Genomic DNA, 12319 nt, shown 5'->3' on the forward strand with positions numbered 1-12319 from the left:
AAAGGAATACAAAGAAAGTTTTATTCAAGAGAGTTTTATTTGCTTTCAAGAGTTGATTTTATGGAGCCTAAAGGGTTGAATTTCTTTTCAGTTAGGAATATGTCATGTGACTGTCCAGTGACACTTACTGGTAGTATGTGAGATTGCAGACTAGTTCTATTAAACATTGTAAATACTTAGAGAAGTATAAAAAGAAGAGATTTAAGCTCCAGAGATTCCTAAGAATTGGAATTTGAGAGACAAATAGGGTTGGTGACAAGGAATGGGCAGAAGGATGACTCCAAATTCCAGTAGATGCTGAAAATTTCATAAAAGACTAAAAAAGCCAATGTATTCTGAAGTATTTAGCATTGTAGGGTTTATTTCCTTCCTTGTCAAAGTTTTCAACTGTATTGTTTGTTGACTGCATGTTTTCCTCATGTGGTTTATGTGTGTGTGTGTGTGTGTGTGTGTGTGTGTGTGTGTGTGTATGTATGTGTGTATATATATTTTTACAATAGAAGCCACTTGGGAAAATAGAGTAAATTTGTTTCACTTTTCAGACAGCTTTATGGGAGTACATACCTGAATCTGATTCCTCCAAATTTGTGTGTGAATTTGTTGATTATAGTACTTACTGTGACTCCCATAATAGTTACCCGGTACCCTTTTTACTTATCTCACTTACTTTAAAAAATCTGCACTTTTGGTGAAAAGATTTATTTTTCTTCACTTACTGTTTAAGCTGCTCAGTGCCCCTCTTATGTATTGTATGCTTAAGACTACCCAGACAAGGACTTAAATAAATAAAAACGGATGGTAAAAATAAAGGAATACATAGGAAAAGCATCTCTTAAGCTTTCTGAGAAAGAAAATATATCAATAGGGTTTCTTCAGGCTGTCTCATCAGAAAAAAGTAGTTTTCACTGAGATATGTGAGATCCCAGAAGGGCTTTGTGTTTGTTTCTTTGTTTTTGTTTTGCATTATTTTGGACTAGAGGTAGGAAAACAGGGATTTTTACTTTGGGTCCTTCTTGTATTGTTGGGTTCTGTTTACCATAAGCCTTTTCCTTCCCCTACTTTTCCCTCCCATTTCTGAATTGTTTGTTGGTATTTTGGTCATTAGGATTCATTATAACCTCTGGCATAGATCCTGAGGCTTTTTTTTCCCTCAGTGAGTGTGGAACTGAGGGAGATTGCTACCTTCTTTTGGATTCAAGTTACCTGTTTCATAGAAAAAAGGATAAAAAGCTACAACTTAAAGCTTTGAGGTAGCATGATTCATCCTTTTACCTGCTTTGCCTGTCAAAACTTTATGGTCAGGTGAGATTATACTTCTTTTAATATTTATTGACTTGCTTATTTATTTATTTGGTTGCACTGGGTCTTAGTTGCTGCAGGTGGGCTCCTTACTTGTGGCATGCAAACTCTTAGTTGTGGCATGCATGTGGGATCTAGTTCCCTGACCAGGGTTCAAACCCAGGCCCCCTGCATTGGGAACGCGGAGTCATCCACTGCACCATCAAGGAAGTCCTGAGATTGTAGTTCTTTAGTTATATTTAGTCTCCTTTCAGGTTTCTCCCAATATCTAGTAACAAATAACTCTAGAGTGGGATCTCTATAAGATTTACTATGATTGCTTTATGTTATATGAAATAGTGAAAATCTGACAGAGAAGATAAATTTGGTAAAGTGAACTACCCTTGGCCTGTCGTCCCAGCTTCCTTATTACCTTGAAAATGGTTTCATTCTGGAGCCACTTTGAGGCCTTCAAGCCTATTTATAATCAGTTGTCACTGATTCATTGATTACTCCAGAAATGGTAGAATAATAAAAAGGCTATGTAAGTCCCAGGAGGGGTAATAAGGACCATGATCATTTTTGCAAGGCATGTTTAGAACTCAGCAGCCATAGAAGTCTCAAAAATCAGTGGCTTCTACCAGTTAGAGGAAGAAGGAATGAAAGCAAATTATAATTCAAGAGACTGATCCATAAAAAAACAACCAACAAAAGTTGTAGGAATCTTGTATTATTTAAATATCTGTTTTCTGCCCAGATTTTACCCTGTGTACCCTTAAATTCAGAAATCATCTTATGCCTTAATACTAAGGGGAGGTGAAAGGAAAATTCACCTAAAATAGACTAGTGGCTTATGCTCTCCACCATATAATCAAAACCACCGGGCTTTCAATGGATACGTAAACATGTTTTGGTTGCTAGGTCTTTAATGGCTGTTATTTTTGGATTCTGTTCATGATCCACTTCCCAACAGTAAGTCTGATGTGACACAGCTGAGTTCTAAATATGCTACATGTACTTTTTAAAAAAAGATGGCTGCTGAAGTTTGTATTCTTTGCATTCTTATCTGAAAAGACAGGTGATAGAGTTTTTTGAGCTAACTTATTCCTATTCTCCTGTTGAGTCTCGGTTTCTCTTGAGGCCTCATCACCCTCATGAAGAGGAACTCAGGGAAAAATATTCCTGCTAATATTTCTTTACAGAATGTGGTAGCAGGAATAGTTAATAGAGCTGCCTCTGGAGAATGGTTTAGTGTTGTTAAGGCAGCAGAGCCCCAGATACCCTGTGGTAAAGGGCTGGTTGAATTTGAGTTGTATGGGTTTTAGAAATGTTTATAAGACAGCATCTATTTAAAAAAAGTAACTATAAAATAGCTTTGCCTCTGTGTTATTAAAATATTAGAAATACAGTTTGGTGCTGAATCTAGGAAGTCTTGTAAGTTTTTAATGCTTTGGGGGGCACTTTTACTTGAAGGTGGATTATAAAGTTCTGTTGCATGTGGATGCAGGAAAAATCACTGTGTGTCAGTAATCTTGAATTTGAGATGTTACTTCATGTGGATACAGTCCGATAACTTACCTTTTGGATGCTTTTTGTCCTTTTTTTTTTTGCCATGCCTCCAGGCTTGTGGGATTTTAGTTTCGTGACCAGGGATTGAACCCGGGCCCTCAGCAGTGACAGCATGGAGTCCTAACCACTGGACCAGCAGGGAATTCCCTTAAAATGTTTTATTGGAAATTTGTACCTTTTTTTTTTTTTTTTTTTGGCCGCACCGCACTACTTGTGGGATCTTAGTTCCCCAGCCAGGGATCGAACCCGTGCCCCCTGCAGTGGAAGCTCGAAGTCCTAACCACTGGACTGCCAGGGAATTCCTTGTCCAGTCTTTATTACCAGGAGTCAACAATGTCCATATTCCTATACCTCCCTTTCAGGCCCATGATGCTGGTTTGCAGTATGAATTATGCAGATTTAAGTAGTCCTTCTGGTTACCACCATCAAGTCTTTGAGCAGAAGCTGGTTGTATAAGCTTATTACTTAGAATGTCTATTTCCTTAAGAACAGGAACACATTTCCTCTGAGAAGATACTATTCATGGATAGTATCGTCCCATTATTAGCCATTTTTGAGAAGGGTTTCTGTCACAACCACTGTGTATGACTCTGTCCTTTTAAGGAAAAATCCTTTGATTGTTTCTCTACCCATTGTGATGCTGAGGTGCTGTTCTTCTATCCCACCCCACCCCCACCGAGGATATCTACTACCAGATCTTTTCTTCTCCCAGAGAACATTTAGGTACAGGTTGAGGTTCTGTTCGTATCTTTCTGAGACACGACACGTATAACTAGTTCATAGACCTCCGGAGCCTGCTTTCCCTTCCGAAGGCCAGGGTAGCAGTAGAGCCCTAGTTGTGGTGGGATGGAGGGCAGCTTCTTTACATCCTTACCTTGTCATATAATAGGAATAATGTTTATGGTGCTGTAGTCCTGGCTTCACTTGGCATTTAACCAACCTCCAGTGCTGTTTATTGCTTCGTATCCTCTGCCTCCATGAATTATCCCTTAAATCTCTATTGCTTTGTAATATATGAGGCAACAAATAGCTTCTATGATTGGTTAAATGCTGGCATGCTGCAAAGGTGTATATTTTATTGCCTATGTAACACAGATCTATAGAGATTATTCCTGTTATCCCAGCCCTCCCGTGAAATAGGCTCTACTGGTACTGTGGGACTCTGGATTGTCAGTTCTGTCCCTTTGGCAAGTTTTCCTATTAACTGGCATTGGCACAAAAGAAAAGCAAGGAGGAATGGCTGGTGCTGATTACTAATTCTTTATGTCAGGGGAGCATCTTGAATTGGAGAATAACATAGGAAAAAATGGCTCTGGTACATAAACACCACTTGTGGTGATATGTGCTGTGATTTGTGCTAGCTTTACATGCTTCGACAGGTGAAAACAATTTCAGGCAAACAAATAAGCCTTTCTTTCTCACCCCCTGCCAAGAGTTTTTTAAAAATTCAAATTTTGGGGCTTCCCTGGTGGCGCAGTGGATGAGAGTCTGCCTGCTGATGCAGGGGACACGGGTTTGTGCCCTGGTCCGGGAAGATCCCACATGCCACGGAGCGGCTAGGCCCATGAGCTATGGCCACTGAGCCTGCGCGTCCAGAGCCTGTGCTCCGCAACGGGAGAGGCCACAACAGTGAGAGGCCTGCGTACCGCAAAATAAAGAAATAAAATTCAAAATTTTATTTAATAATTCATATTTCATTCAATAATTAATCCAGTTCCCATCTGGTAAGAGTGCCTGCATGCTGTCAGGCAGCTGAAAATACACTGCCTTATACACAATTAGGCCAAATGCTAACCTTGTTTTTTGTAATAATATGTTGATTTTGAAATAACTTTCAGTCCACTTTAAGTATGCTGCAGTTTTATGTAATCTTGTAATAGCAGTAGACCACTGTTATGCATAGTAAAGAAAAAAACTGGGACTGGGATGAAAAATGTAGACATGTTAAGAGCAAGGAATTAAACCCAAGTTTTTTTAATGTCAGATCTGGCACTCTTGACATTTACTCTTAGAAACAAGTGGTTGATTATTTTAGTTTTTTGTGTTATATTTATTATTATGTTACTAAGAGCATAGTAGATTAAAAGCATCCCAGCTCCAGTCTGCCAAAAAAAAAAAAAGGCTGTTATGAACCTAATTGGAGCTATACCCAAGAAATTAAGGTGAAAATTTTCAGTTACTCACTCTTGTTTTCCTTGGATATGACTTAATATTTGGTATGGGAGCCCAGAAACTGTTCTCAGAACATTCCTGGTAGAAAAAAAATCCTCTGTCTTTGTATCTCAGTTCATCCTAAGTCAGGAGAAGGGCCTCTTTCCTAGTCCCTTCTTTTACAAACTGCTGAGTTTATAAACCGCCTTCTGGATATGAGAGCCTGTCCTTCATTAATCCCTCTTTTGCCACCCCTGCAAAACCATGTACATATAACTAGGTTGTTAACTTACAAGATATTGTCATCATTATATAGAATTCTTCGTTCTTTTATTAAAAACTCTTCCAGCTAATGCGGCAAATTTGAAGCACAGCCACTGTGCTCCTTCTGTCTGGTTAGCATGTTTCTTTAATGCAGATTGACTTGCTCAGCAGTTGCGTTTTGTCTGAAGCCCTTGTTAAGGCCTACTCTGTATGTGGATTCATAACACATCTGTGTGTACATCTACACTGCTGTATAAATAATAATAAGTAATCACCAGATGGCCTATAACTGCTCCTCTGGACCCGCTGGGTCTCTTGAAGCTGTTAGGAGAGTCTTCTGGCGTTTTGCTGGGGAAAACTTGTCATAGATTTATTTCTAAAAAAATTCAAACTCACAACTGGGCGTTTAGGACTAGATATTGCTGTGTTGTAAATATTTAACAGGCTTTGTACAATGACAAGTAAAAGCGCCATTACTAACCACACACAGTGGCTATGGAGCTCTTCTTCCCTCCCGGCCATTTAGAAAGGAAACGAAATGCCGATAAATTGTGCATTATGAACAAGGTGCAAGAGATGCTCTCTGGATGCTCTTTCGTAGGAGAAGAAAGAGAACTTAAATGTTCTGCTCAAAGGATGTAATGGGGCAAACTTAAGTTTTTTAACCATATGCTAGTGACTTAAATAAAACAAAATGCCCCTTTTAAATTGGACTTTATAATACAAGAAAAGCACCTTCAGCTGGAGTTTGGTCAGAGCCAGGTTTCAGTCTTAATTGTCTTTATAACTAAACGGTAAATCCCTTTAAAAGGGTTACAGTTGCAAGTACTTAGCTAAATTTCAGTTAGCTATATTTTAGACTTCGGGTTATGTCTAAAAATTTAAGACATATAATTGTTTGATAGCATTATTTATAGAGCAAAACTTTTTTTGTCCTCTTTTCCTTCATTTTTCTAAAAAGGGGTATTTTGTTTTTGGGGAAAAATACTATTCTGGTTTAGCCTGCTTATAATTTTCTGAGCTATATTTTGTTATTATTAATCCCCTTCCTCCAGTACCTATTCCAGGGTACTTGCTCAGTACAGTAATGCATGTTTTTAAAAATAAAAATAAAACTGACTCCCTCTAAATGTTAGTGTTTTTCAGTCTTTGTTTATCGTAAGATAACATAAAAAAAAGGTTTTAAACAAATTGGGTATCTTTTAACTCTCAAGCCTAGTTTTTCTTTTGTCTGTTGACGGTTGAATCTATTTAACTACAGAGGGACTGTCCTATAAATCATAGCATGTGGCTGTTACATTCGAGTTAGGATGTATAGAAAGCTTTTCTTTTTCAAAATCTCATCTTGAAGAAGTGACATACAAATTGTGAGGCAGAAATGCTGCTATTTATAGTTTATTGTAGACAGATTTTGCTTTTTAAGTCTTCTCATAAAATTAACAGGTTAAGGAAAGGATTTCAAGGAGGAAAGAAAGCATCATGGAGAAAAGATGGAAGCTTTGGGATTTATCTCTTTGTAATGGTGCCTTTGTGTTTTTACTTTGAAATTTCTTTGTGCAGTGAAATATGCTACCTAAGATTGTGATTTGGTAAGAATCTGGACTATTTGCAATTGTCATGTGAAAGTACAGAGAGAATGAGAATGAATTTTGTGAAATTAGCCCATTCCCAGTCTGGCACACCATGTGCCCCGTGTGGCTGCTGATTCTGCTGGCAGATTGAAGAGCTGAACCAGCTTCTGCTCTAAAGACTAAAATTGCCAGCCATCATTCCAGCTTTTAAATCTTCTTGTTCACATCGATGATGTCAGATTTGGAGCAAACATAGTTCTGTCTTTAGATCCCAGGTGGAATTTGCAATTCCCTGGGTTGGAAGGAAAGAGTTCTTCCTTTTTGCCTTTGAAAAACTTGAGTAGCTCTGCAAGGAAAGTCAGCAGAATAAATCTGCAGCTTTACCTTGTCCTTTGAGTCATTGTAGAAAGCTGAGTGCTCTGTTCTGCATTCAGCAAATTGGCCGTCAGAGTTGCAGCTCTGCTTATCAGATATATAATCTCTCTAAGAGCCATTTATGTTATTCCAGAGAGGATCATCCAATGGCAAAAGGAACGCCTCTTTTCTCCTCTCAAGGGTCAGATCTTCTTTCGATACTGGGCAATTACCCCTTGATTTTTCTGAAAAATACCTCAATCTACTATACAGATTGGCACCAGCACAGTTTGCAGACTTGGTTACAATGACAAGCTCTGATTTCTTAGCCACAGGGAGAGGCATCAGGGTGACACTCGTAAGTATGCCAGAGGCTTAATGGTGGTGATTTTTCTGCTGAGTATCTCAGTGCCCCGTATGAGCTTGGCTTCTCTTCTCTTTCTCTGAGGGAGAAAACATTTGCTTTAGTGTTTTGCACACTAGTCACTCTAAAAATGCTGCGAGAGTTCTCTTTCTCTCATTTTCTCAAGTCTCTTTCCTTGTCTTTAGTTATTGCCCTCTCCAGTTTGAGATCAAGCCTTATAGTCTTAATTTTTTACTTTTTGCTTTCCTCTTGTACTGCTTATCTTGGCTCTTACTAGCCTTTGGACCTGGTGGGGATTATTAACCAGTGTTTCCTCTAATTAAAAAAGATTAATAGACTTTATTTTTTTAGAGCAGTTTTATATTTACAGAATTGAAAGTCCAAGAGTTCCCATCTACCCCCCACCTTGTTGTACCTCCAGCCTGCCACATCTTGTATTAGTGTGGTAGATTTGTTACAACTGATATTGTACATTATTATTAACTAAAGTCCATAGTTTACATAAGGGTTCACTCTGTGTTGTACATTCTATGCGTTTTGACAAATGTATAACATGTATCCTCCATTACCATGTCATACAGAATAGTTTCACTGCCCTAAAAATCCCCAGTTGTCCCACCTATTCATCCCCCACCCCACCTCAGCCCCTGGTAACCACAGATCTTTTTACTGTCTTCATAGTTTTGCCTTTTCCAGAATGTCATATAGTTAGAATCATGCATTTCTTTAATTTTTTTTAAAGTCATGAGCAGATAACCATGTGATTGGGAACAGTTGGAGAATGGGGGAGAGAAAATTAAGATGTGAGGTCACAGCTCTGAGGTCTCTCTAAAAGTACAAGAATCAAATCTAGGGAGATTTATGTGGCCAGCCTTTTTTCTCTACTGGGAGCCTCTCTGATGTTAAAGGATTTGGCTTGCTTGGAGACAGTTTTACTGGTTCTAGGTATTGGGAACAAGGACAGGATGAACACTGAATGGGCTGTTTCTGGGGAGTCAAGGTATTAGGGCTGGGCAAGGTGAGAGGAAGTAAAGCCTGTGATCCCTTTTCCTTTGTTGAAGTCGAGTACAATAAAGTCTCCTCTCCTTCTCTCCCATTGGCAGCCTTATATGTGATTGAAAAAATCCGTGTAAATAAACTGATTTATTTACTTCTGTTTAAATGTAGAAGTACCTTTAAATAATATACTTCTACATTAATTAAAGATTCATATAAGTTAATGTTATTAGAAAAGTATGGGAGCTATCATTCACACTTTAGTATCAATTAGTTTAACCACAGATGTAATATTGGCTACATAAAGGAATAGAAGTTTTTATTTGGGTTTAGGGGTTAGTAGATGAGAACTGGCTTAGGTAGATGGCCCCTAAGCAAAAGAGACATGACGACTTATGAGGATGTCAAAGATAAACAGATTTACTCGTTAGGTTTGTTTAGGGTATCTCAACTTCCTTCTGCTAGACGCTAGTTGAGAAGTATAAATCTTTTTTTTTTTTTTGGCCACTCTGCACGGCTTATGGAATCTTAGTTCCCTGACCAGGGATTGAACCTTGGCCCCTGCAGTGAAAGCGCCGAGTCCTAACCACTGGACCACCAGGGAATTCCTGAGAAGTATAAATTAAGAAGGGCACCAGTAAACACTAGAAACAACTTAATTCTCTTTGGGTAGAAAGAGACATTTCCTCCTTGTCCTGGTTTGGAAATTTTATTTTATTTTATTTTACTTATTATTACTATTTTTTGGCCGTGCGGCGCGGCTTATGGGATGTTAGTTCCCCAACCAGGGATTGAACCCTCGCCCGTGGCAGTGAAAGGGTGGAGTCCTAACCACTGGACCACTAGGGAATTCCCATGGAAATTTTAGATTGATAAAATATGGGGGAAAGGGAGTGACCTGATTTCTTTAGTTCTGGGATTCAAGTTTCCCATCTACTTAGAATGTTAACTCCCTGGTATTGGGTAAGATCTCTTTTCATAGAGATACTGACTCTTTACCTTTTAGATTTGGCTACATATGAGAATCTTCCAGTCTTGGCCTCAGCACTAATTTAATTTCCTTGTTGAACTGAATTGACTCTATGGTAAAAATGAACACTAGCCTAGGTTAGGCTCTATAGCATAATGTTCAGGGTTAACAGCAGTTAGTGCAGGCCAACATCTTATGTGTGCATACGTACATCTACAACTTAGAGGAAATGTTGTTTTTATATAATGTATAGGAAAATTATATGGGGATCATATGGGGGGAATGGGAGAGAACAAAAACAAGATTGTTTTTAACTGTATCAGTGTCTAATAATAATAACAGCAGCAACAGCAACAATAACTAAAGCTAACTGAGCTCTTACGTACTGTGCAGAAATAGTTTACAGATATTTTCTTTAACCCTAGAAATCCCGAGGGAGGGTATAATATTATCTCCATTTTACAAATGAGAAAACTAAGGATCAGAGAGGTTAAATAACTTGTACAAGGTCATACAATACTTTGTGATGGAGCTGTAATACAAACCCAGGCACACTTCAGACCAGCACTTCTACTAGGATAAATTGCTTCCTTATTCTTCTCCATACACATGTAAGTATGCACATCTAGCACAGGGCAAAAAAAAAAAAAGAATAAGTAGTGTTTTTTTGCACTGGTCCAAATGCAATCATTTAAGTAAATCCTAGCTATAGTTTGTTACTGATGTAGGTAGTCATCTGGCTGCCATACCAGAGAGAGCTGGATCGACAGCTGAGCTCTGCCTGTACAAAAAGATAAGAATTCTTACTAAAACAAAGAGCCATCTCTGCAACTGCCTCAGCCTTATTAATCTATAATGTTTTTTATGTACCTGGGAATGCTGCTGAGATGTATCTAACTGTTTGTGAGGTAAACAACCACTGTTTAGTAGTAGGGGCATGATTTTAAGATGGGAAGGAAAACTAATTCTTGACCAACCAGAAATGTAGACAGAGCTAGAAAACCATGACCTAAAAATCATAGCTTCAGCATTCTCCACTAATAGGCCCAAAGAAACGCTGTGGTGTCATCTTTTTGAATTCTAGACTGGGTCATTGGTTCCTGACTCATATTCCCTTCTTCCTCACTCATACTCCCTTCTTCCTCATCTTAGTTTTATGCCTGTAAGCTCCCAAATGCACAGGATGGTATCTGGGTGTCTTGCTTTATGTAGTGCCATGTAGCAGTGGGGCTTTTGTTATTGTGGCTGCCATACAGATTGTTAACAAGAGGAAATGTGACTAAGGTGGAATTAGGGTATGATTCGGAGTATGTTACCAGTGTAGTGAGATACATGATCTGCCCAATGATTGATAACTTGTTTATTCTCTGACTTTTTGGAGGTATGACTGCATGGAGGGTCTTAACTGTTAAATAATAGAATTCTTCTCCACTCAGATCTCACAATCTTTCCTTCTTTGACTTCATAGCACTTTCATATATCTGCTCTTTCCTTTTCTCTTACGAACTGTGGTGTGTTGATGCGATGGACATTTCATTTATGACTGGAAGTGGAAATATATGGCTAAGTAGATACACGGAAATATTTATGTGAAATAACTTGTGATAAAAACATGTAGAAGTACACATAAAGGATCAAAAGAGATCGGAGAGTATTTTTTTAAATTAATTAATTAATTTGTTTTTGGCTGCGTTGGGTCTTCGTTGCTGCGTGTGGGCTTTCTCTAGTTGCGGCCAGAGGGGGCTACTCTTTGTTGTGGTGCACGGGCTTCTCATTGTGGTGGCTTCTCTTGTGGCAGAGCACGGGCTCTAGGCATGCGGGCTTCAGTAATTGCAGCACACGGGCTCAGTAGTTGTGGCTTGCGGGCTCTAGAGCACAGGCTCAGTAGTTGTGGCACACGGGCTTAGTTGCTCCGCGGCATGTGGGATCTTCCCGGACCAGGGATCGAACCTGTGTCCCCTGCATTGGCAGGCAGGTTCTTAACCACTGCGCCACCAGGGAAGCCCCCCGGAGAGTCTTATTTATTTATTTATTTATTTAACATCTTTATTGGAGTATAATTGCTTTACAATGGTGTGTTAGTTTCTGCTGTATAACAAAGTGAATCGGCTATAAATATACATACATCCGCATATCTCCTCCCTCTCGCGTCTCCCTCCCACCCTACCTATCCCACCTCTCTAGGTGGACACAAAACACCGAGCTGATCTCCCTGTGCTATGAGGCTGCTTCCCACTAGCTATCTATTTTACATTTGATAGTGTATATATGTCCATGCCACTCTCTCACTTTGTCCCAGCTTACCCTCCCCCCTCCCCCTGTCCTCAAGTCCATTCTCTATGTCTGCATCTTTATTCCTGTCCTGCCCCTAGGTTCTTCAGAACCATTTTTTTTTTTTAGATTCCATATATATATGTTAGCATATGGTATTTGTCTTTCTTTCTGACTTACTTCACTCTGTATGACAGTCTCTAGGTCCATCCACCTCACTACAAATAACTCAGTTTCGTTTCTTTTTATGGCTGAGTAATATTCCATTGTATATATGTGCCACATCTTCTTTATCCATTCATGTGTTGATGGACACTTAGGTTGCTTCCATGTCTTGGCTATTGTAAATAGAGCCACAGTGAACATTGTGGTACATGACTGTTTTTGAATTATGGTTTTCTCAGGGTATATGCCCAGTAGTGGGGTTGCTGGGTCATATGGTAGTTCTATTTTTAGTTTTTTGAGGGACCTCCATTACTGTCCCTGGAGAGTCTTATAGTTGACATTTTTAGTAAAGGGATTCTTTGTATG

The 12319-nt window shown here is 39.0% G+C and overlaps 1 protein-coding gene across 9 annotated transcripts in view; it reads left to right on the forward strand.

Moving 5' to 3' along the window:
• LOC308625336 (cyclic AMP-dependent transcription factor ATF-7) overlaps positions 1-12319 on the forward strand; it is a 92043-nt gene that overhangs the window by 19786 nt on the left and 59938 nt on the right. The gene's annotated exons all lie outside the window — the stretch shown is intronic.

The sequence above is a fragment of the Mesoplodon bidens genome (genome assembly GCF_964165515.1).
Source record: "Mesoplodon bidens genome assembly, chromosome: 11".
NCBI classification, from domain to species: domain Eukaryota; kingdom Metazoa; phylum Chordata; class Mammalia; order Artiodactyla; family Ziphiidae; genus Mesoplodon; species Mesoplodon bidens.